General features: G+C 35.5%; 1 protein-coding gene and 1 pseudogene across 3 annotated transcripts in view; one reads left to right on the plus strand and one right to left on the minus strand.

Moving 5' to 3' along the window:
• Nucleotides 1-23491, minus strand: part of CDK8 (cyclin dependent kinase 8) — a 118853-nt gene that overhangs the window by 81028 nt on the left and 14334 nt on the right. The window lies entirely within an intron of this gene.
• On the plus strand, nt 19164-19594 carry LOC123791785 (large ribosomal subunit protein eL31 pseudogene; annotated as a pseudogene).

A 23491-nucleotide genomic window follows, 5' to 3' on the forward strand; every position in this document is an offset into this window, starting at 1 on the left:
CTGCGTTAGGCTCCCTGCTCTGTGGAGTGTCTGCTTCTTCCTCTGCCTCTGCCCCTCCCCCCCATTCCTGTGTGCTCTCTCTCTCTCTCAAATAAATAAAAAAAATATTAAAAAAAAAAAAAAAAAAGACTGGGAATTCTGAAAGAGTCTCGAAAGCCCAAGAATAGGACACAACAGATTTCTGAGGAGAAAACAAATTATAAAACTGAAAAAATAACTGCATTTAACAACACAATGGATGGGTTTAAAAGTACAGGAAGTATAGCAGAAGGGATTTATGAACTGGAAGAGATATCATAGGAAAGTATTCAAAATAAAGACTGGAATGATAAAATAATGAAAACCATAAAGGACAGGATAAAAGACATAGATAATAGAGATGAGAAGGGTTAACATATATGTAACTGGATCCCATCATGAGAGGAGAAAGCGAGAAACAAAGAGAAAGGGCACACAAATAAATTTAAAGAGACAACGGCTGAGCATTTTCTAAAACAAATGACAGTAAATTATAGATTCAAGAAGCATTATGAATCATAGAGGCATAAGTAAAAAGGGTATTCTTCAGGTAGAACAAAAATGATCCAAAAAGGAAATCCAGTAATGCAGGAAGGAATAAGAAATGGTAATGGTTGTAGTAATTCTAAATGAATATTTACTGTATATGATAATATCCTGTAGGGTATTAAACATACAGCATTAAAAGATACAACATGGTCACATTAAGTCAGAGATAGGAGGAGTAAATGGTTTTGAAACATTTTAATATTCTTTCATTATTTGGGGAAAGGGTAAATGCACCAATTACTATTATATGCTGATGAGTCAAAAATGCATGTTTTAACATTTAACTAGTACAACCATTAAAGGAATAGCAAGAGTGTAGAACTTCTGAATTAATAAAGTGAGTCTTCTGATAAAGACACTTGTAGATACTATAATCAGAAAAGACAATGGAAAAACAATAGTTCTGCCATTGCTAAGAAAGTGAAGGAAAAAAATAAAGTAGGTGATCAAGGAAGGTGATATAATGGAGAATATCCTATTTTACCCTTAAACTCACAAGGAGAAATTTCTCTGAATATTAAAGGGCAACCTTGCAAAATCTGCGTTAATACTGATGCTATACCAACCTTACACTCTACCACTATTACGGAACCTCTCCCTTGGAGCTGACAAACCACTTCAGTGATGGCATCTTTAATAAGCCTCAGACATTCTCATGTACTACCCTCAACTTACTGGCAGGCCTTTAACAACGGAACATTTTACCCCCTCCTTTGGTGATGTCACTCCAGGTAATTTAATAGGGAAAGATTTGCGCAAAAGGAATTACCGTATTTAGTGTTCTCCTAATGGCCCTTTCCTTGAAATCTTCATGTTTTCCTATTCAATAATCAGGTCACAGCTAATTTGAACATCGATTTACTGGTGTCCATTTATTTAAATCTAACCCAAGTTCAACATCTTTAGGAAGTATGCCTTTTTGCAGAAAAAGAAAAGTTTTGGCAGATTTATTGGGGCTGACCCATCAAGGCTCAACTGACCCATCCAAATACCTACCCACATTTGGACATATTCTCTAAAAGCTGCAGCTACAAGAAGGGCTAAAAACAACAGTTGAAAACCTTATAGGGAAAGGACTCATTGTACTTCACGCTTTATATTCCCATCTTCATGATTTAAAAGAAAAAATGCAATGGAAAAGAATAAATCAGGATCTCAGGGCCATAAATAGAATATTCATCTCCCCTCTTACCTCACTTTCATACAGAACCAAACCAAAATAATATTTCATCTTCTCTACCTCCTGAAGCCACATATTTCACACTTAGAGATTTGTGTCTTTCTGTACTGTTTCTTTAGATCAAAATAGTCGATACTTGTTTGTCTTGGGAAAATCAATACATCTGGACAGTCATGCCCTTGGGGGAGTTCCTTGGGGCACCCCCAATTTTTCAACAAGTCCTCAACCTGTACCTCAAGGATCTTAAATTTCCCTGGGTTTCTACCCTAGTCTAAAATGTGGATGATCTTTTGTTGTGTTTGAAAGATGAGGTAAGCCCTAAGGCTGATTACATTGCTTTGTTTCAGCTCAGAAAGGACATAATATTTCCAAAGAGAAGTTATAATATTAAAGTATGCTAACATGATTTATCCTAAGGAGATAATCTTTTACTCTTTACAGATTACAAATTGTTCAAAACTTTCCAAGACAAATAACTAAGACACAATTACAAGGATTCCTAGATCTCACTGACCACTGCAGGCAATGGGTTCCAACTTTTCTACAATGGTATGATTATTAAATAATTTAACCAAGGCCTCCTTAATAACCAAAGCTCTTCCATGAAAACTTAAACACGAACAGCTCTTTTGCAATATAAAATGAGCACCTCAGCCACTTCCTACTGAGTTAATTATCATAAATTTTTCTACCTATTCATCCGTGAGAGATCTGAACAAGCCGTTGGTGTTCTGACTTAACTTCATGAGAATCATCAGGGATCAAGAGGTTACCGAAGTTTCTGCAAAAGACTATCCAGTTTATCTAAAAATAGCCACAGTAGTTAAAGGCTTCTGTCCACTTCATTTAAGGATCTTCTTCCAACCTCAAGGTCCTTCATACTGTACAATCTTTGTTGCTCACTGCAAAGACAGAACATGTCTCTGCAAGGAGGCTTAGCTCATATAAAATTCTATTACTTTATCCCCCACATATTTCCATTCATTTTAATACTTAAGGGGTCAGCAAAATATGGCCCACAGGCCAAATTCCACCCACAGGATGGCCTATGAGCTAAGAATGATTTTTATACTGTTAAATAATTATTAAAAACAAGAAAAAAGAATACACAACAGAGACTGTTATATGGCCCACAAAGCCCAAACACTTACTATCTGACCCTTCACAGGAAAAGTTTACTGATCTTTGCTACTCATCTCCTCTCTAAAAAGAGAAACTAGTCTCTATTGGCAAACCATGCCCTAAATAGACTTATCAGAAACTCCTTAAAAAAATTCAGACTTAATCTTCATGATTGATGGGTCATATCTTAAGAATAAAACAAGAAAACAGTATGCTGGAACAGATCTCAACTCTCCCCTAGAATGTGACTCCTTTGCTAGAGGCAAGATACGCCCAGATGACAGAACTCAGAATGAATTCATCAGAGTCTGCCAGTTAGTGAACTGGTTAAGTTGGAGTTAAAAGGGTTAACACATGTAAGTTCAGAGAAGATCTGCTTTCAGGGTAGTCCATAATTTTGAAATGCTTTGGAAACGAGGGTTCTTGATTTCAGCATTAATGCTTCCTTTTTAAAAAGATAACCATCGTGAAGATAGAAGCCCATTAAAAAAAAGAGATAACACAAAGATTAAAGAAAATGCCCTGGCTGATCATTATGGCAGATAGGTATCCCTTACTAAGATCTTAGCCCTCACGATAGGAAGAGTTCAAATCTTTAAAGAGGCTCAAAGAGGCTATTACACAATGCCAGCAATTGTCTCCAGAATTGGAAAAGGAAGGGTCTGGGGGAGAAATCTGGGTGATTGCCTAAGTTAGCTTCTGGTGCTCTCAGGACGCTTTCTTTATGGCATCAAAGGTCCTCAAAAGAAACCCGGAGAAAATTTTACATAAAATTATATACTCTTGTAAGAACAAACTGTTTAGTGAACTCACTCAACAGGAAAATTGCTGAGCACGTTGCAGTTTATTTCTCACCTCTCACCAGCATAATCCTTGGTTAAAACAGTAAAAGTGAAGCATGGACGAGAGTCTAAACCTCAACGTCTCTTTGAATACCTCCAAATGGTATTCATACAAGGGTTCTGAATATGTCCTGGTCATCATTTGCTTATTCTTGGGATAGACATAAGCCCTTCCTTGTTGAAAATCTACATTTCAAATAGTAACAAAAACCTTATTTGATATGTGTTCCCAACCTCAGAAATTCTAACTTCTCTACTGACAGGTACCCATCTTGCTGAAGCTATTATTAAAGTTTCCAAAGCCCTCCACTTACTGAGAAACTTTAGTGTCCAATCTTCAAGGAAGGTAGAAAGAACAAAGGGAATTCTGAAACTAGTATTAGCAAAGATCTTAGAGTCTCTCAAACTTCCACGGCCTAAGATACTGCCACTGGCTTTAATGACAATGAAATCAATTCCTTCTGGGGCTCAACCAGTCTCCAATTATGAGTTATTACAGACTTGCCCATACATTTAGAAATGTTACCTCTGATACTTTACACTATTTCTGTAAGCAGAAGTAGCCAAATACTGTCTGCCAGGGAGTCATGCAATGTACCCAGTCTTAGCATTAATAGGTACAAGCCGCCTTTCCTCAACATCTTCCTAAACGACTCCTATCTAACTTAAAACCTGAAGACATGGTCTTTTGGAAAAGAGAGAAAAATAGTCTTTGACCCTGAGGGAAAGAACTATCTATTGTTTGCAACTAGTACGGCAGGAAACTCCTTGGAATCATGTCTCTCAATTCAAGAGGCAAATCAGCCTTGAATCGCTAGAAGACTGTTGCACCCAGAAACCTCAAACTGAGGATTCTTAGGAGTCTTCTAGACTAGACAAATCCCTCAACAGAGGGTTCAATCCTTTTAGAAGCAGGTCTTTAGAAGGAGAGGGCTTCGACCAAAGACCTTTAGACCAAGATCCATAGAACCATACTAGTAACTGTCATGCTTTAATCTCTAGTATTCTGCTCTTTATTTTTTTAGCTATCTTCTTTCCTCTTTTGCTGTTAAGGTTACCTTTAACTATGTTAACCCTTAAGGACTCTATTCTTAAAATTGGTTTTTCCATTTTTAGTCACTCCCTCTTATAAACCCAAAACCTGGCTAATATTTACTCATGATTTGATGAAAGCATACAATCAAACTGACCATCTTAGTCCATTCCAGTTGCTATAACAAAAATACCATTATCCAGGGGGCCTGTTAAGCATCTGATTCTTGATTTCCGCTCAGGTTATGATCTCAGGGTCATGAGACTGAGCCCCACAGCCAGCTCTGCTCTGGGCATGGAGCCTACTTAAGATTCTCTCTCTCTCCCTCTGACCCTTCCCCTCCCTACCACTCCAAACCCCCAACCCTCCACTCCTGCCAGTGTACACACTCTCTCTCTTAAAACAAAAACAAAACCAAAACAAAACCAAACAAAAAAAACTGAGGATTGCTGGAGGGGAGGGGAGTGGGGGATGGGGTAACTGGGTGATGGACATTAAGGAGGGCATGTGATGTAATGGGCACTGGGTGTTAATCTGCAACTCATGAATTACTGAATTCTACCTCTGAAACTACTAATACACTATATGTTAATTAATTGAACTTAAAAAAAATAGCCTGGGTGGTTTATAAGCAACACAAATTTATTTCTCACAGTACGAGAAGCTGGGAAGTCCAAGATTAAGATGCTGGCAGATTCAGCGTCCGCTGGAGGCCTGCTTCCTGGTTCATAAACAGCTGTCTTCCAGCTATGTCCTCATGTGGCAGAAGACATGAGCCTCTCTGGGGTCTCTTTTATGAGGACACTAATCCCATTCATGAGGGCTTGCCCTCGTGTCCTAATCATCTTCCAAAAGACCCACTTCCAAATGCAAACACATTTGGGATTAGGTTTCAACATATGAATTTGGGAGGACACAAACATTCAGTCTGTAGCACCAACTACTGGGTTTATACAGTTTCTTTTTGTATTCATGCAGCTTTACTTGATGCCAGTTCCTTGCTAATGAATCAATTTGTGTTCTGGGTAAGGGTAACTGGACTCAACTTTTAAGTAACTTTTTAAATGGCAGGTTCCACAACAGATCATCTATCATATCGTTCATAGTATAGGAGATTCCTATCTTCACCAAAACATTACTCAGGGATCTTTCATGGGAGCTAGCTTCTGTAACTTAACTTTCATAGGACTAAACCTTGGAAAAAGACAAGAGAATAGAGAGTATATATGTGGAAGCTCTCTCATTTCACAGACCTCAGAGTGAAGACACATTACTTAAATTCAACTCCAAGTTCCTCTGCTTTAGAGCTACCTAATGATACTGACACTATATATTCCATTACCTGATACTGGATCAATCTTGGTAAGCGACACCAAAATTTACAGTACTCTTAGACAACTCCCACAGATCATCAGGTGTTTCCTAAAGACTAATATTAAATCTATGACATAAAAGTCTATTGGTTACAAGCTACTAACTAGTTAGAGATTTTTGTGATCTTGGTAAACTGATGCTTCCCATCAGGGCTCTCACCCAAAGCCCATTTTGGCCCATCAGCTTCCCCGTGTGGTAACAATCTGAGAATCTAATTCTCTAACTACTCAAAGGGATCCTGAATTACTTCCTTCTCACATCAAGCTTCTTCACTTCTAGCTTCAGAAGAAGCCTATTAAGTAATGAAGACTTCTACACACTAAGATTCAGAGCAAAAGAATGAGATAATGCAAATAAGACAAAAGAACTCTGTCCCACAGGCTTGTAAAACAAGATATGTAGGAGTTCAGAAAAGAGCTGCTTTAGATATAATATTAGTTTGGCTTAAGGGGAATGTGGTGTGCTTACAACCCTTCAGTCTTTTCTTGGATATTTACTATTATTATTTTTTAAAGAATTATTTATTTATTTTTGAGAGAGAAAAAGAGAGAGGGAGAGAATCTCAACCAGATTCCCTGAGGAATGCAGAGCCCAACACAGGACTTAATCTCATGACCCATGAGATCATGACCTGAGCTGAAATCATGAGTTGGGCACTCAATCAAGACTGAGCCACCCAGGCACCCCTCGAATCTTTACTATTATTAAGGAGACTCAAAGAGCAAGGACAATAATCATGAAATTGGTAATTCTGCCAATAACCCCACATCTGGTTTTGTGGGCTCTTTGGATGAAGTGGGATCTATTTTCTTGGCTTAATTTTGGCACTGCTGGCTCCTGCAGACTCTGAACATAATCCTTTTCTTACTATTTGTGTTGCAGTGCTTAAGTGTGACCTCCAGAGTATTAAATGCTGCTGTACAACCACTGTCCAGTCAAATGGCCCCTAAATGACCATGTAACAGGAGGAAGCTATGATTCTTACAAAGGCTGAAGTGACCATCTTCCCCTTTCACACCCCCACCCCCAGCTTATTATTTCATCGCAAGATCTCATACCGTGAGAAAGATCTGGACTGATCATATTTTCAGATGTTAATGGAGGGGGGGGATGTTGAGAACCAAAACTGCCTAAAACCACACCCTGTCTACGTTAACATGGATTTACTATTTGACTTGATATGACTTTGTTACTCCAGGAACTCTTACCCAGGAAGATGAAGTTACAAATAACCTTGTTTGTTTCAGGAATATCCCCAAGATACATTTACCCAAAAAAATTGAAAATAAAAATAAACCCCCTTCCCAGGACAATAAATCACTCAACTAAGTTTATCAAAGACTTGATTTGAAAGTCCTGCTTATTGCCATTATCTTTGCCTTATCCCAACCACGATTTTGCAGTGAAAGATATGCATTAAACTAGACCTCAAAATCCTCATAAATAACCTTTCCCTCTCTGAGACACTACTAAAATTCCATAAAGACAGAAGACTCCCTTACTACAGTAGCAATAAACTAGCCTTTGCTTTATTAATAAGATATTCTGGTCACCTTTTGGGGAAGCCCATGAAAAAAGATGTACAGAAACTGAAATCTAGGGGGTCCATAAAAAATGGCCTATTCCTTCCTGATCTTTTTTATAAGCAAGGATCTGCTTCCACAGGCAAATATTTTAATGTTTTAGTGCCTTATGCTTAAGTATAAATAGGTTGCTGAGAATCCCCATATTTAAGGAAAGTCTCTAATAAGGAGAAACTAAAATAACTGAGAGGAAACAGAGACAATACACAAAGAAGAGAGCATTAAAACATCTATATTATCACAACAAGATAAATTATTGTATCCATAAAACATACACAAGTTCATATAAAAACAATATTCAGATGATAAAAATACATACGAAAGCAGAATAAAAAATTAACTAGAAAGGTTGAAAGATAAAATTGAAAAATAAAAGTCCAGAAAAAGATAACAAAGAAAATGCAAAGAGAAATTACCAAATAAATAGTAACATTTATATACAACAGAAAGGTGTTTTCTAACTGAAAGCCCCCTTTCCCACATCTCAATACTTAGCACAATAAATAAAACCCAGAAATGTGTATATATAATCATGACAGTTAAAGAAAATAAAAGTTTAAAAAGAAGATCTTAAAAGCTTTCAAAAATAAAACAAGTTATATACAGGGATCAGGAGTCTGAATGGCATTGGAGTTTTCAACAACACTGAAGTTAGAAGACAGTATAACAATATATTCAAAATTCTGGGTTTTTCTTTTTCTTTCTTTTTCAATTTTCAACCTAGAATTTCATATTCAGCCAAAGTATCACTCTTAGTTTCTTACCATATCCATTCTTTTCTTCCTTTTAGTATCAGAGTCTCGCCAGGTATAGCTGAGCACATTCTTATCCAACTAAATATACTAGATTTTTCTGCTTCCCTTGTTAACTACTAATAGGTATGACTATATGACAAACTTTTGGCCAATGAGATATGGCCCAAAGTAATGTGGGCAGCTTCCAGTTTATGCCTTTACAACAAATCTGCATGCCCCCCAGGTTCCGTTCTCCTTCCCCTTTCTCAGTAGATGGAGTAAAAACACAGGGTGATAAGCCATCTTTGAGCATACAGATAAAGATAAACCACAGAGCAGTTCTTAATGTGTACATGAATCACCCAGGAATCTTGTTAAAATGGAGATTCTGATTCAGTAGGTCTGGGCTGGGCCTGAGATTCTGCATTTTTAACAAGCTCCCATATGTTGCTGCTGCTGTTTCCAGGAATCATACTTACAGTTCCAAGACCCAAGAGTAGAGAACGAATTAACAACAAGATAGAAGGCACCTGGGTCCCTGAAAAATCCACTCTACCTTCACTCAACTTTTGACGAGCTCAGTAATGAAAGAGAAATAAACACCTTTATTGCTTAACCCATCAATATACCATTAAAGAACAAAACAAAACCAAAAACTGATGATGGTATACTTGTCTAATAATATTTCTGCCAAAAAATTAGTGATTTATAACTTGCATTAAAATAAACATATGGAGGCGTGCCTGGGTGGCTCAGGCGGCTAAGTGTCTGCCTCTGGCTCAGGTCATGATCCTAGGACCCTGAGATGGAGCCTAGCATCGCATCTGGCTCTCTGCTCAGTGGGGAGCCTGCTTCTTCTCCTTCTACCTGATGCTCTGCCTATTTGTTCTTTCTCTCTCTCTCTCTCTCTCGCTCTGTGTCAAATAAACACATAAAATCTTAAAATAAAATAAACATATGGAATCTTGTCCAAGGAATATTCTTGTAACGCTTAAGATAAGACTACATCACAACTTAAATCTTCTAAAATAGGAAGTCTATTAATTAGTTTATATCCTCATGCCTAAATGGGAAATAATACAGCTTCAGTGCAGAAATTTTGGAATGTTACATCATTTGTTTGTCTACCACTCAGAAAGAACTAATACCTTGGCACGTTCACCTCCAGTCTGAATTTCTGTTTGGCCTTCTATATATGTGTTCATTTAAACACTTTCTATGTTTTTTTATTTTCCAAAATTTCAACAAACAAATATTACATCTGATATGAAAAAAACAGAAAAGAAGACAGAGCAAGAGAGGAGAGAGAGAGAGGCAAACCAGGAAACAGACTTAAATATAGAGAACAAACTGCAGATTACTAAAGGGGAGGTGGGCAGGGGGATGGGGATTAAGGAGGGCACTTGTGATGAGCACTGGGTGTTGTATATAAGTGATGAATCACTAAATTCTACACCTGAAACTAATATTATGCTATATGGTAATTGGAATTTAAACAAAAATTTGAAAAAAAAGTTAAAATTAAAAAGTTTAAAATTCCCACAAAGAAAAAAAAAGAATTGTTATTTTCTTTTAAAGCCCAAACAAATACCAATATGCTCAATGAATAAAAATATATTACAATACATATATCTTGATATAATGAGATATCAACTCATATGAGTGCTAACTAATCAGTGAAAAGAAGCAAAAAAAAAAAAAAAAAAGCGGGGCGCGGGGAGGATTTAAAGTAACCTTCAAGAAATCTCATCTGGACCTGGGAGAGGAGAAAAGGTTTATATAGAGTGCATACGTTCAGTATTCACAATCCAATTATACTTTTAATATTCAGCATAAGGTCTTCCTCTACTACAAGTCAGATGAGCCTTCTCTTTGCTTCTGTTAACATCCAGAGGATACTACAATCACATTAATATCACTCTATTACAACTACTTATCTGTCTCCCAACCCCTACTTTTACCCTGATGAATTCTCAGCTCTGAGCAGTTAAGTGCCTTATACAACAGGCAATTTATAAATGCTTGATAAACCCATAATAAATGAAAGAAAAACAAGGAGTATTTCTGAAAACTGGGAACTAGTAAAATTTGCATAAATCAGATAATAATTTTTAAAGCCATTTTAATTAACACATTTTATTTTTTGATTTTTTAAAAGATTTTATTTGAGAGAGAGAGAGAGGGAGAGAAACGGCTGGGGGAGGGGCAGAGGGAAAGGGAGAAGCAGACTCCCCACTGAGCAGGAAGCCAGATGCGGGGGCTGGATCCCAGGACGAGGACCTGAGCCAAAAGGCAGATGCTTAACCAACTAAACCACCTAGGCGCTCCTTAATTAACATATCTTAATACATGGTTATGCTAAAGTTATTTCTAGAAGAAAGCTCAAGGTAAGAATTAGCATCATCCTGGGTCTGGTTTCCCTAATTTTGTTACATATGAGAAATCATGTTTAATAAAATATTTGTACTACAACTGGTATATACTAACATCAAAGACTACAACACATGATTTTAATATCAATTATTTGTGAGTTCCAATCTAAATGTAATACAGCACTCAAGAAAATCTAATAGATTTTACAAAAGCATTGGTAGATTAGACTATGGTAGGATGATCTTAGAAACAAAACCAAGAAGAATTAGAAGAACTTTTGACAAATCATTAAAATTAGGAAGCAAATTTAAAGATTGCTGGAATCAAAGTCCACATACAAAAACCAACTGTATTCCTATATGCTAGCAACAAATAGAAAATAAAATTAAAAAATACAATTTACAATAGGATAAAAAAAAAAGTCCAATGCCTAGGTATAAACCTAACAAAAGATGTGTAAGAAATCACAGCGACATATCATCTTACATCAGTCACAATGGCTAGTATCAAAAAGACAAGAAATAACAAGTGTTGGTAAGAATGTGCAGAAAAGGCAACTCTCATGCACTGTATATGTATACATAGTGGAATATTACTCAGCCATCCAAATGCTGAGATCTTCTTTTGCAACAACACGTAGAGGGTATTATGCTAATTGAACTATGTCAGAGAGAGAGAAAGGCAAATACCACATGACTTCATTTATATGTGGAATCTAAAAAACAAGACGTGAACAAATAAAGTGGAAACAGAGAACAAATGGTGGTTGCCACAGGGGAGGTGGGTGGAGGGATGGGCAAAATAAAGGGGATTAAGAGGTAAAATAGTCACAGAGCTGAAAAGTACAGCATAAGGAATATAGTCAATAATATTGTAATAACATGATGACAGACACTGACTACACTTACCATGATAAGCACTGAGTAAGGTACAGAATTGTCAAATCAATAGATTGTACACTTAAAAATAAGTGTACATCAATTATATTTCAATAAAAAATTTTTTAGTTGAATTAAATTAAAAAATTTTTTAAAAGATGTATAAGAATGTATGAAAAACAGAGAAATTAAAGACCTACATAAATGGAGGGTACACTATGTTCATGGATTGGAAGGTTCAGTGTCATGAAAATGTTATTTTCCCCCAAGCTGATGTATAGATTCAAAGCAATCACAATTAAAACTCCAGTAGGGTTTGTGGTGTGTGTGCATGCTTGGTAGAAATTGATAAGCTAATTCTAAAATGTGTAAAGAAATAAAAAGGAGCTTGAATAGCCAAGATCATCTTATAACACAAATTGGAAGACTTATATTATCTGATTTATTACACTTATTATAAAGACTTACTATAAAGTTCCAGTAATTATGACTGTGTAAAATAAATCGTGATCCTACTATCTAACACACAAAAATCAACCTTGAATGAACTATAAATCTAAATGCTAAAAAAAGCAGCCTTGTGGTAGGCAACAATTTCTTAAAGTGTGGCTCACCAAAAAATTAATTAATTAATTAAACTGTGTTAAAATTATTTTCTTTTAATCAAAAGACATTGTTATGAAGGTAAAAATGCAAGTCACAGAATGACAGAAACCTTCTGTAATACATGTATATTCGACAAAGCACAGAATTCCTACAAATCAATAAAGATACACAATCCAGTAGAAAAGGAGTACAAAGATCTGAACAATATCTCACAGAAGAAGATATTTAAATAGCCATCAGTCATACGAAAGGATACTCACTTTCACTAGTTATCAGTGAAAGAAAACTAAAATCACATTGAGGAATCATTATAGACCACCAGTGCCTTAAAGACTTAATTTACAGAGAGCTAACACCAAGTTCCCAGGGGAGTCACTTTGAGCTACTTACTATCATACATAGACCATGGGACCTGTAGAGTTGCCAGTGCCTCCAACTCACTATTCCATATCCTTCTGTATCAATTCAGTCGTCTGAGAGGCTCTGAATGAAGAGCCTCCAATGAAGGCTCCAAGGAGGAATAGGTGAAATGTTCACAGTTATGGAGTCATTCAAGATTACTATTAGCGCTATTTTTGTTACAGATTTAATGAATATTTGAGAGTTTAAGGCCTAAACCACCATTTATAAAAATCAACCCTAAGTAATCTCATTGAAAGATTTACATTTAACTAACAAATCGTCACACAGGATTTATAATGGTCATTAAAAATCATGCTTTCAAAAAATTTAATTATTTGAAAATTTTTAAACCTAACGAAAAATTGAAGGGACAGTTTAATAAACACCTATAGATTTAAGTTAAACATTTTGGGCAAGAATAATTCAAAGATTATTTTTTTAACCTTCTAGTTGCATCACAACAGATAGTGATGGGCTTTCTCACTATTTGTGATGCTAAGATTGATCATTTTGTTAAGCTGGTGACTGCCAGATCTCTCCATATGTAAAGGTATATTTTCTTCTTTGCATTTAGTAAATTATTCATGAGATGATACTTGGAGGTGAAAGGAATATTCTATATTCTAACAAACTTTCACCAAATGACTTTAGAATCCATAGATGATTCTTGCCTGAAATCAATTATTATACTGGAAGTCTCAAAATGCTTTTTTCTGATTCTATCATTCCTTCTACATTTATTAATTGGCATTCTTCTGTAAAGAACTCCCTCTCCCTCTCCTTTTTTACCACCAATAGGGATTCATGGATTCTTTATTTGACATATTATAATATTATTCTTTTTGATGCTCAAATTGCCCCAAATTTGTCCAGTAAAACCTCTTCAAGTCTGCTCCTATTCCTTTTGAAATAAGTTGACATCTTTGAAAACAAAACATCACTAGCAAACAAAATTTGAGGCCTAAATAATTAAATAAGACAAACAATGTTAGACAATTCAATAAGACTGCCCCACACAGCTTACTGTTTTTCCAAGAGTTACTCCATCTTTCCATTAATGGCACCCCCACCAACTCAATTATTCAAGCCAAAAACCTCAGAATAATTCTCAGCCCTCCCTTTCCCTCACCACTAGTTGGAGAAGGAAATAGGGTAGTTGGAGGAATGGAGCACTATTACCTTTCAGTTCATGCTCTTCCATGTATTACGTATATACTGTTTATACTCTTTCTATGACCACATCATTATTTAAAATTTTTTTTAAAAATTGTTTAAAAAATGTAAAATGTAGTGCAACTGGGTGGCACAGTCAGTTAAGCATCTGACTCTTCACTTCGGCTCAGGCTGTGATCTCAGGGTCCTGAGCCTGCGCCCCATGTTGGGCTCCACACTCAGCATGGAGTCTGCTTAAAAGTCTGTCCCTTCTTCTTCCCTCTGCCCTCTAGAGCGCACCTGAGTGCCCTCTACTACGCACTCAGGTGTGCTCTATCTCTCTCTCTAATCAATCAATCAATCAGTCAATCTTTTTAGAAAAATGTATGCGTGATGCTCATCAACTTTGAAAGGCAAACCATCCATCTCCAGGTTTCGGCAAAACTTACTGTACTTTTTCTAGATCTAGCCCATTCGGTCCGATGTTCTCTAACTGATAATGGTTCCTCATATTTTATTATAAAATCTCAGAGCTGGTAGGACCATACAAGTTATCTAGTCCAAACATCCAACCAATACTTGAGTTTCCTATATAATAATTCTATCAACTTGTCATTTAGGATATGCTGAAACCCTGTGTATAAAGAAAGAAGTCTCTGGCTCCTATCTCATGTCTGGACAACTCTGTCTGTTACAAAATTACTCCTTATATTATGGTGCCAAAGTACGTCTTCTTTAGTTTCAGTTATCAGTCACGGTTCCATATCTTGGGTCACAAAGAAGTTTTGTTAGTCTTCCACATATTTAAAGTAGCACCCATATGGGAAGGTATGCTTATACCCCTTGATCATTAGAAGACTGAGAACAAAACCTCAAGTTCCATTTAGTAACTAATTATAGATCTATCATTCATGAATACACCTAAACTTTTCTAGAAATTCATTATGGTTTTGGCAGCAAAATAAAGTATTACAGAGCTTCTATCCAATTGTCCTATTTCAAGATTGGAAAAGGAAGAAAAAAGAACTCGTAAGCCTGAGATTTAGAAATGAGGTCATATTCAACTTACTTAAGAGTCACAGTTTTCTATACTTTAAATCCATCCCTTTAAATAAGCTGAAAGATCCAAACCTTCTTAGTTTATATAACACCCTTCACCCAATCATTCTACTTGCCTTTCTCCAAACCTGTTCTAATTTGTCTTCCTACAAAGTGATAACACTTGTAAAAAGTAAAAAGGTACTATGATTTTGTACAATAGTAGGATTACATTTTTTGCTTTGTTTTTAATACATGGTCTAAGTGATAACAGTGAATACCTGCTTCATCTGCCCAACTCCCACCCCCACACATGTGTTTTCTAGAGATACTCTTCCCCTACAATTTTCTGGAACCCATTCAAATGCTTATAATAAGAACAAACATATCTATACACCCAGATCCTATTCAATAGGCACAGTTTACGAGCCAAGCTTGAACACCTGCACTGCGCCAGCGCAACAACAGTGTGTCTCAATATATGAAACGGGTCATCTGGCCATTTGCAATCAATGAGTATTTACAGTACTTATTTACTCTATACTAGCAAATAGGCAAGTCTCTTATAGCATGAGTTTTTTATAACATAATGTGGCTGTAACACTACCAATTAATTAGGGGAAAAAATCAGTACATAAAGGCATCGTTATTGCAATGCAAAATGGAATCAGCATAGAGTAAGTGGGAAAAATAACAGTTGCACGCAAACAACAGGCATGCATAGATGCATTGTTTGAGTGTATGGGCCTTCTTCTATAATAGAATTGTTCTGTTTACCCAAACATTATTTTATTCTTTAGTTTACCACTGCCAGAAGTAAACAAAAGAACGCATGGTCAAGAACAAAGGCCATAGGGGTATCTAAGAACCTTCTAAGTGAGTGGACTAAATGGTAAAGAAGTAAAGACATGGCTTGTTTCTATTAAGTTTAGTCAACAGATGTAGTACTTTTAGAGTACAGCTATAAAATACACACACACACACACACACACACACACACACACACACATCATAGAAAGTCAACAGAAACCCTGCAGCCCCCTCTCCTCAATGAAACAGCTGTTTTTATAAGAGATTTTTTATAAAAAAACATTTCTCAGGAACACAACCATGACATTATAGCAGAAGCACTATAAGTTACTATCTACAAACAGACATTTAGGAAAATCATCTACTCATAAACATCTCAATTTCTTCTTGACAAACATGAATTACCATAATTGGGCACTGGAGAAATAGAGAATCACGAATGACTGAACAAGTGAGATTAGTTTAATAAATATATTAAAGTACATGAAACTTACATGGCCTTACAAGAGCTTGAAAACTTCATTTACATGCTTTATCTTACCGTATTATACAAAAGATCTCTGTGGGATGAATTCATTTTACAGATGAGAAATCTGAAGTGCACCAACAGATTAAATTGCTCAAGCTCATAAAGCTAGTATATTGCATATAAGATACCAATCTCATATCTAAAAATGTTATGAGAATAAAAATTAATAAAAGGTCTTACCTAGCAGAGAAAAACTAGTAACATTACCATTTAAAACCAAAAGTAAGACAAAAATACCCCACCCCCAACATTGCCATTATTAAAAAGTTAATAGCCAATGCAATAACATCAGATTTTCTAAAGTTGAAGTACTAGAAAAAATAAAACTAAAAATGTAAGAGGAAAGAGTCACAAATGCAGTAAGAACATTTAGCTAGACATGAACAGAAAGTTTATGGCACCATAAACTTAGGTTAATGGGGATTCACTGAACTACCTTTACTTTGGGTATGTTTTTAAAATTCCATAACAAATAGTTAATGAAAAATTGTTAGTATATCACAAATATTGCATGAGACAAGTATCAGTCTTTAATAAGACTATTAAAATCAACAAAATACCTAGTAATAAACAATATGTAAGATCTATATGAATAAGACTACAAGACTTATCAAGATTCTAAGATAAAATCTGAACAAATAAAAAAAACATAACCATACTGTTCAATATGGGAAATAATCAACACACTTAACACAATTTAAATCCAAGTCAAAAAATATTTTTTAGAACTTGAATTGTTGATTTTATATTTTAAATTTATTTATTCAGAGAGACAGTGTATGCATGTGCAAACCTGAGGGGGAGGGGCAGAGCGAGGGAGAGAATCTCAAGGAGAATCTCCCCACTGAGCACAGAGCCCTATATAGGCCTCATGTGGCTTGATCTCATGACCCTGAGATTAACCTGAGCCGAAACCAGGAGTTGGATGCTTAACCAACTGAGCCACCCAGGAGCCTCTTGAATTGTTGATTTTAAAGTTTACTTGGAATAAATGGACAAAAACAACTATAATTTTTTTAAAGAGTAATGAAAGGGTATCTTACCAGCTATTATAATCTATGACTTAAAATAGAGGAGTAACACAAGACTAGATCAATGAAGTAGCAGAGAAACACAAGTATGCATGGAAACCTAGGGGAATGATAAAGGTGGCATTTCAAATCAACTGTGAAAGAATCATTCAACAGTATTAAAAGGACTAGAAAATTTACAGTTAGAACCCTACACAACATGTTATAACATAAACTTAAGATTAAATACAAATTTAACTGCGAAAAATTTTTAAGACCCTAAAAGTGTTAGAAAATGTAGGAAAAAATGTATATAATGGAGAAAAGTCAGAAGCAATAAGACAATGATAAATTTTATTACACATTACAAATGTAAAAATAGACAAAAAATTAGACATATTTGCAATATGAATAAAAAGACTTGATATCCCATTAAACAAAACACTTTATAAAAAAATTTTTAAAGAAGAATATTATAGGAAAACAGGCAAAATATGGGCAATTCACAAGACACTAAATAATGAATTAAAAAGCTGTAAATTTAAATATTAATGAAACAAATATAAATAAAACCATGATTCCATAGGTTTCCTATCAAATTTGCAAAGATTAAAAGAAAATTATTTTCTAAATTAAACAATAAAGATACTGATCAAGGGTGCCTGGGTGGCTCAGCAGTTGAGCATCTGCCTTCGGCCCGGGTCATGATCCCAGGTTCCTGGAATCGAGCCCCGCATCAGGCTCCCCGCTCAGTGGGGAGCCTACTTCTCCCCCTCCCTCTGCCCCTGGCCCTGACTGTGCTCTCTCACTCTTGCTCTGTGCTCTCTCTCTCTCTCAAATAAATAAATAAAATCTTTAAAAAAAACAAACAGATACTGATCAAGAAAGTGGCAAACATTACTCCTGTTCATTATGTATGAAATTACAAATAAACTCAAACTTTCTTGGAGAAAATCTGGCCTTATATATCAAAAACCTAAAAACTGATCCAGCAAAGCCACTTCTAGAAATTTTTCCTACAGATAAAACCACGGATGTCTACAAAGATGTAGCAACAAAATTTCAATTGCAAAGAAAAACTGGGATGTAAAAATTAAATGTAAAATAAAAAAAACCAACACACAATACAATAAACACACATTAAAACTTAACAGAAAAAAAAAAACCTGAAAGATGGTAACATGGAATATACACAATCAATTGTTGAGGGAATGAAGCAGGTTTTAAAATAATAGGCACAATATAATCTGATTTTAAAACATGTCTAGAAAAAAGTCTGGGTGGCCAAAGTAAGGTGAATTCTATTTTCTTCTTAGAATTTATCTGTATTTTCAACTGATACCCCATTACTCCCATAATTTAAAAAGCATTAAGTTCTTTCTTTAAGTGATAGCTGACAGGAGAAAAGTAAAGGAAAACAACATAGGCAGATGAACTCTGAAAACACATTTAGTACAGAAGCCAATACATGCATACATACATAATACATTTAGGATGATTTTCATCCACCATGATTAAAATGCATGTTTGGTGAATAAAAAGTGAATCAGTCACCTAGAAAGAAAACTTAGTAACCTAGAGCCATTCACACACCGATATGTCTAAAGTTATTCCAATCTATTAGAAAAGTAAAAGATAAGACCAAATGCAGTCATAGTTCAAACTTTATGAGCCACAGAATAGTCTAAACAATCTTGAAGAAGAAGAAGGCTGGAGAGAACTCATACTCCTGATTTTAAAACTTACTACAAAGCTACAGTAATCAAAACAGTCTGATAATGACATAAAGATAAACATATACACCAAAAGAATAAAGTGTCCAGAAATAAACTCTTGCATATATGGTCAAATGATTCTTGATAAGGGTGCTAAGACCACTCAACGGAGGAAAAGATCTTTTCAACAATTGGTTGAAAAGTGAATATCTGCTTTCCAACCAGGGCCCGGCAGTCTGGCTCCAGCGAAGAAGGGCCCTTCTGCCATCAACAAGGTAGTGACCAGAGAATACACCATCAACATTCACAAGCGTATTCATGGAGTGAGTTTCAAGAAGTGGTCCCCTCGGGCACTCAAAAGAGATCCGGAAATTTGCCATGAAGGAGATGGGAACTCCAGATGTACGCATCGACACCAGGCTCAACAAAGCCATCTGGGCCAAAGGAATAAGGAATGTTCCATACCGTATCCATGTGTGGTTGTCCAGAAAACGTAACAAGGATGAAGATTCACCAAACGAGCTCTAAACACTGGTTACCTATGTACCTGTCACCACTTTTAAAAATCTACAGACAATTAACGTGGACGAGAACTAATTGCTGATTGTCGAATAAAGGTATAAAACCGCAAAAAAAAAAAAAAAAAGTGGATATCCACATGCAAAAGAATGAAGCTGGACCATTACTTAATACCATATACAAAAATTACCCAAAAAAGATCCATGACCTCAATGTAAGATATAAAACTATAAAACTCTTAGAAGAAAACATAGGATGAAGGCTTCAAAACATTGGATTTAGCAATGATTTCTTGGATATAACACCAAAGGCACAGAAAACAAAACAAAACAAAATAGAAAATAGGCAAAATAGCTATTGGACTTCATAAAAAAATTTATAATTTGTGCATCAAAAGACAATATCCATAGAGTAAAAAGGCAGCCTGCAAAATGGCAGGAAATATTTACAACTCATATATAAGGAATTGATATGCAGAATATAGAGAGAACTCCTAAAACTCAACAACAAAAAATAAACCACCAATTCAAAAATGAGCAAAGGATCTGAATAAACATTTCTCTAAAGAATTTACACAATGTCCAATAAGAACATGAAAAGATGTTCAACATCAGGGAAATGCAAATCAAAACTACAAGATACAACCTGATACCCATTAGGATAGCTACTGTAAAAGCAAACAAGAATCAGAAAATAATATGTGTTGGCAAAGATGTGGAGAAACTGGACCCCAATGCACTGTTGATGGAAATGTAAAACAGTATAGCCACTAAGAAAAACAGTATGGCAATTCCTCGAAAAAATTAAAAATAAAATTACCATACAATCCAGCAATTCCACTTCTGGTTAAACATCCAAGAGAACTGAAAGGACGATCTTGAGGAAATATTTGTATACCCATGTTCACAGCAGCATTATTCACAGTAGCTAAAATGTGGAAGCTACCCAAGTGTTCATCAGTGGAGGAATGGATAAGCAAAATGTGGTCTATACATTCAATGGGGATATTAGTTAGCCTTAGAAAAGAAGTTTGGCTTATGCTAAAATATGGATGAATTTTAAGGATACTCTGCTAAGTGAAATAAGCCAGTTACAAAAAATAAATAGTGTATGATTCCACTTACATGAGGTACTTAAAGCAGTAAAATCACAGACTCAAAAAGTAGAATGGGGGTTTCCAGGGGCTGGGTTGGGAGAAGGGGGAGTTACTATTGACCAGATACAGAGTTTCTATTTTGCAAGATGAAAACAGTTCTGGAGATGGATGGTGGGGGATAGAACAACAATAAGAATGTATTTAATATCAGTGAATTGTATACTTAAAAATGGTTAGGGCAGTAAATTTTATATGATGGGTATTTTACCACAATTTAAAAAAATAAAAATAAAACAAGAACAAAAAAATTGGAGCACTCACACTTCCCAATTTTGAAACGGACTTATAAAACTACAGTAATCAATATAGTGTCATACTGGCTTATGGACAAACATATAGATCAGTAAAATTAAACTGAGGATGTAGGAAAAAATCCTACCTTTAGGACCAACTGATTTTTAACAAGGTGCTCAGACAATTCTAAGATGCTGGGACAACTGGATACCCATAAGCAGCAAAAAACAAAGTTGGACCCAACTCACACAATATTAAGAATTTATCACAGACCTAAATCTAGGGTTAAAATTATAAAACTCTTAGGAAAAAACAAAGGAGTAAGTCTTTGTGACCTTGGGTCGGACAGCAGTTTTTAGATACAACACCAAAAGCACAAGTGGCAAAAGGAAAAATAAATACACTGGATTGCATCAAAATTAAAAACTTCTGTGCTATAAAGAACACCAACAAGAAAGTAAAAAGACAACCCAGGGTGAGAAAAATATTTGCAAATCATGTATCTGATAAGGGTCTAGTGTCCAGAATTTAAAAAGAACCCCTACAACTCAATAATAAAAAGATAACACAATCCTAAAACGAGCAAAAATTTTATTATGTTTTCCCAAAAATATATACAAATAGTCAATAAGGAGATGTCAAGATGCTCAACATCATTGTCATTAGGGAAATGCAAATCAAAACCACAACGAAAAAAAAAAACACAATGAGATACCACTTAATACCCATAAGGATGGCTATATTAAAAAAAGAAAAAAAAGAAAAATATGTGTTGGCAAGGATGTGGAGAAATTGGAACCCTAGTTCATTGCTGGTGGGAATGTAAAATGGTGCAGTCGCTGTGGAAATAGTTTGGCAGTTACTCAAAAATTAAGCAGAGTTACCCTATGATCCAGCAATTCCACGCCTAGGTATATACCTAAGAAACTGAAGGCAGGAACTCAAATAGCTGTACACCAATGTTCACAGCAGCATTATTCATAATAACCAAAAAGTGGTAACAACTCAAATATCCATCAAATGATAAATGACTAAACAAAATGTGATACATCCTAAATCATTGATGAACCTTGAAAACATTAAGTGAAAGAAGCCAGTCACAAAAGACCACATACTGTATGATTTCATTTAAATGAAATGTCCACCGTAGGCAAATCCAGGCGCAGAAAGTAGATTTGTGGTTGCTTGGGGCTAAGGATTGAAGGGAAAGGGGAATGACTGCTAATGGGTACAAGGTTTCTTTTAGGAGGGCCAAAAACATTCTAAAATTAGATTGCGGTGATAACTGCACAACCCTCTGAATACACTAAAAAAACAGTTAGCTGTACACTTTAAATAGGTAATTGTGTGGTAAGTGAATTTTATCTCAATAAAGCTATAAAAAACTTTTATGAGGAGCCTGGGTGGTTCAGTCCGTTTGTCTGACTCTTGATCTCAGTCAGGTCTTGGTGTCAGGGTTGTGGGTTCAAACCCCACATTGGGCTCCATGCTGGGCATGGAGACTACTTAAAAAAAAATTTATGAACTATAAATTTATAACTTCTTGGAAGACATTACTAATATTTTCTCCATGAAGACAAATGGGATTTAATTTCCCTACTTAGTACACTGCAACTAAATCAAAAGTACTTTTAAACACTTTTAAAATAAATAACTAGAGGCAAATGTTATCTTACATTCCAAATGTTCTAGGATAATTATAGTACAGAATTTCACTAAGGCAAAATGTAATTGTACCACATTCTGATCTGAGAACCAGCAAGCAAACTTACACTCAGTGAGTCCAGTTACACAAAGTGCAATAGAAATACAGCAAAGACTCTGAATGATCAAAGTCAAAATAATAAAGTTTAAAAGTGTTATAGTTTTTGATTGCATTGAAAATTTCAAGTACTTAAAGAACATCAGGCTGAATCACCTTTTAGAATTGAATGGTCCAATCCAAAAAAACAAAAAACCAGAAGAGAAACATATGAAGTATGAGAAGTATGTGCTACTTTAATAGATTTCCTTTTTTTTTCCCCTTACGCACTTCCAAGTCTAGCTCATGTCACAAGCCTAAAGAGGATGTGCAGAGGTCAGCTAGTCTTGGCTAAAATAGGATAACAGTAACTTTCAACTTCAGGATATCTGGTTTAAATTTTCAAGTAGAGCTGGACTCATTCGTACTAAGATTTTAAGATAAGAAGATAGGGGTGCCTGGATGACTCAGTCAGTTAGGCATCTGCCTTCGGTTCAGGTCATGGTCCCAGGGTCCTGGGATCAAGCCCCGCATTGGGCTCCCTGCTCAGCATGGAGTCTGCTTCTCCCTCTGCTTCTGCCGCTCCCCGTTTGTGCACACGCTCTCTCTCTGTCAGATAAATAAAATATTTTTTTAAAAAAGATAAGATAAAACGTTTGTGCATTTCTTCAACTTTGTATCTCTCTATACAGAGTAAATACCTTCCCAACTTCTGTCCAGCGGAAATTATGTCTGTGAAGAAAGAATTATTTTTAAAAGTACTTAAAACTTTTTATAAAAGTCCCTTCAAAATTAAAATGCATCAAAATTATCTTATAGACAATCACCTGCCTGCTTATCTACCATGAAAAATTACCTCTGCTGAACACACAAAGTCAAGCAATTCCACTGAC

Source organism: Ursus americanus, chromosome 10 (assembly GCF_024610735.1).
Source record: "Ursus americanus isolate L20-20 chromosome 10, mUrsAme1.1.p, whole genome shotgun sequence".
In the NCBI taxonomy this organism is placed as follows: domain Eukaryota; kingdom Metazoa; phylum Chordata; class Mammalia; order Carnivora; family Ursidae; genus Ursus; species Ursus americanus.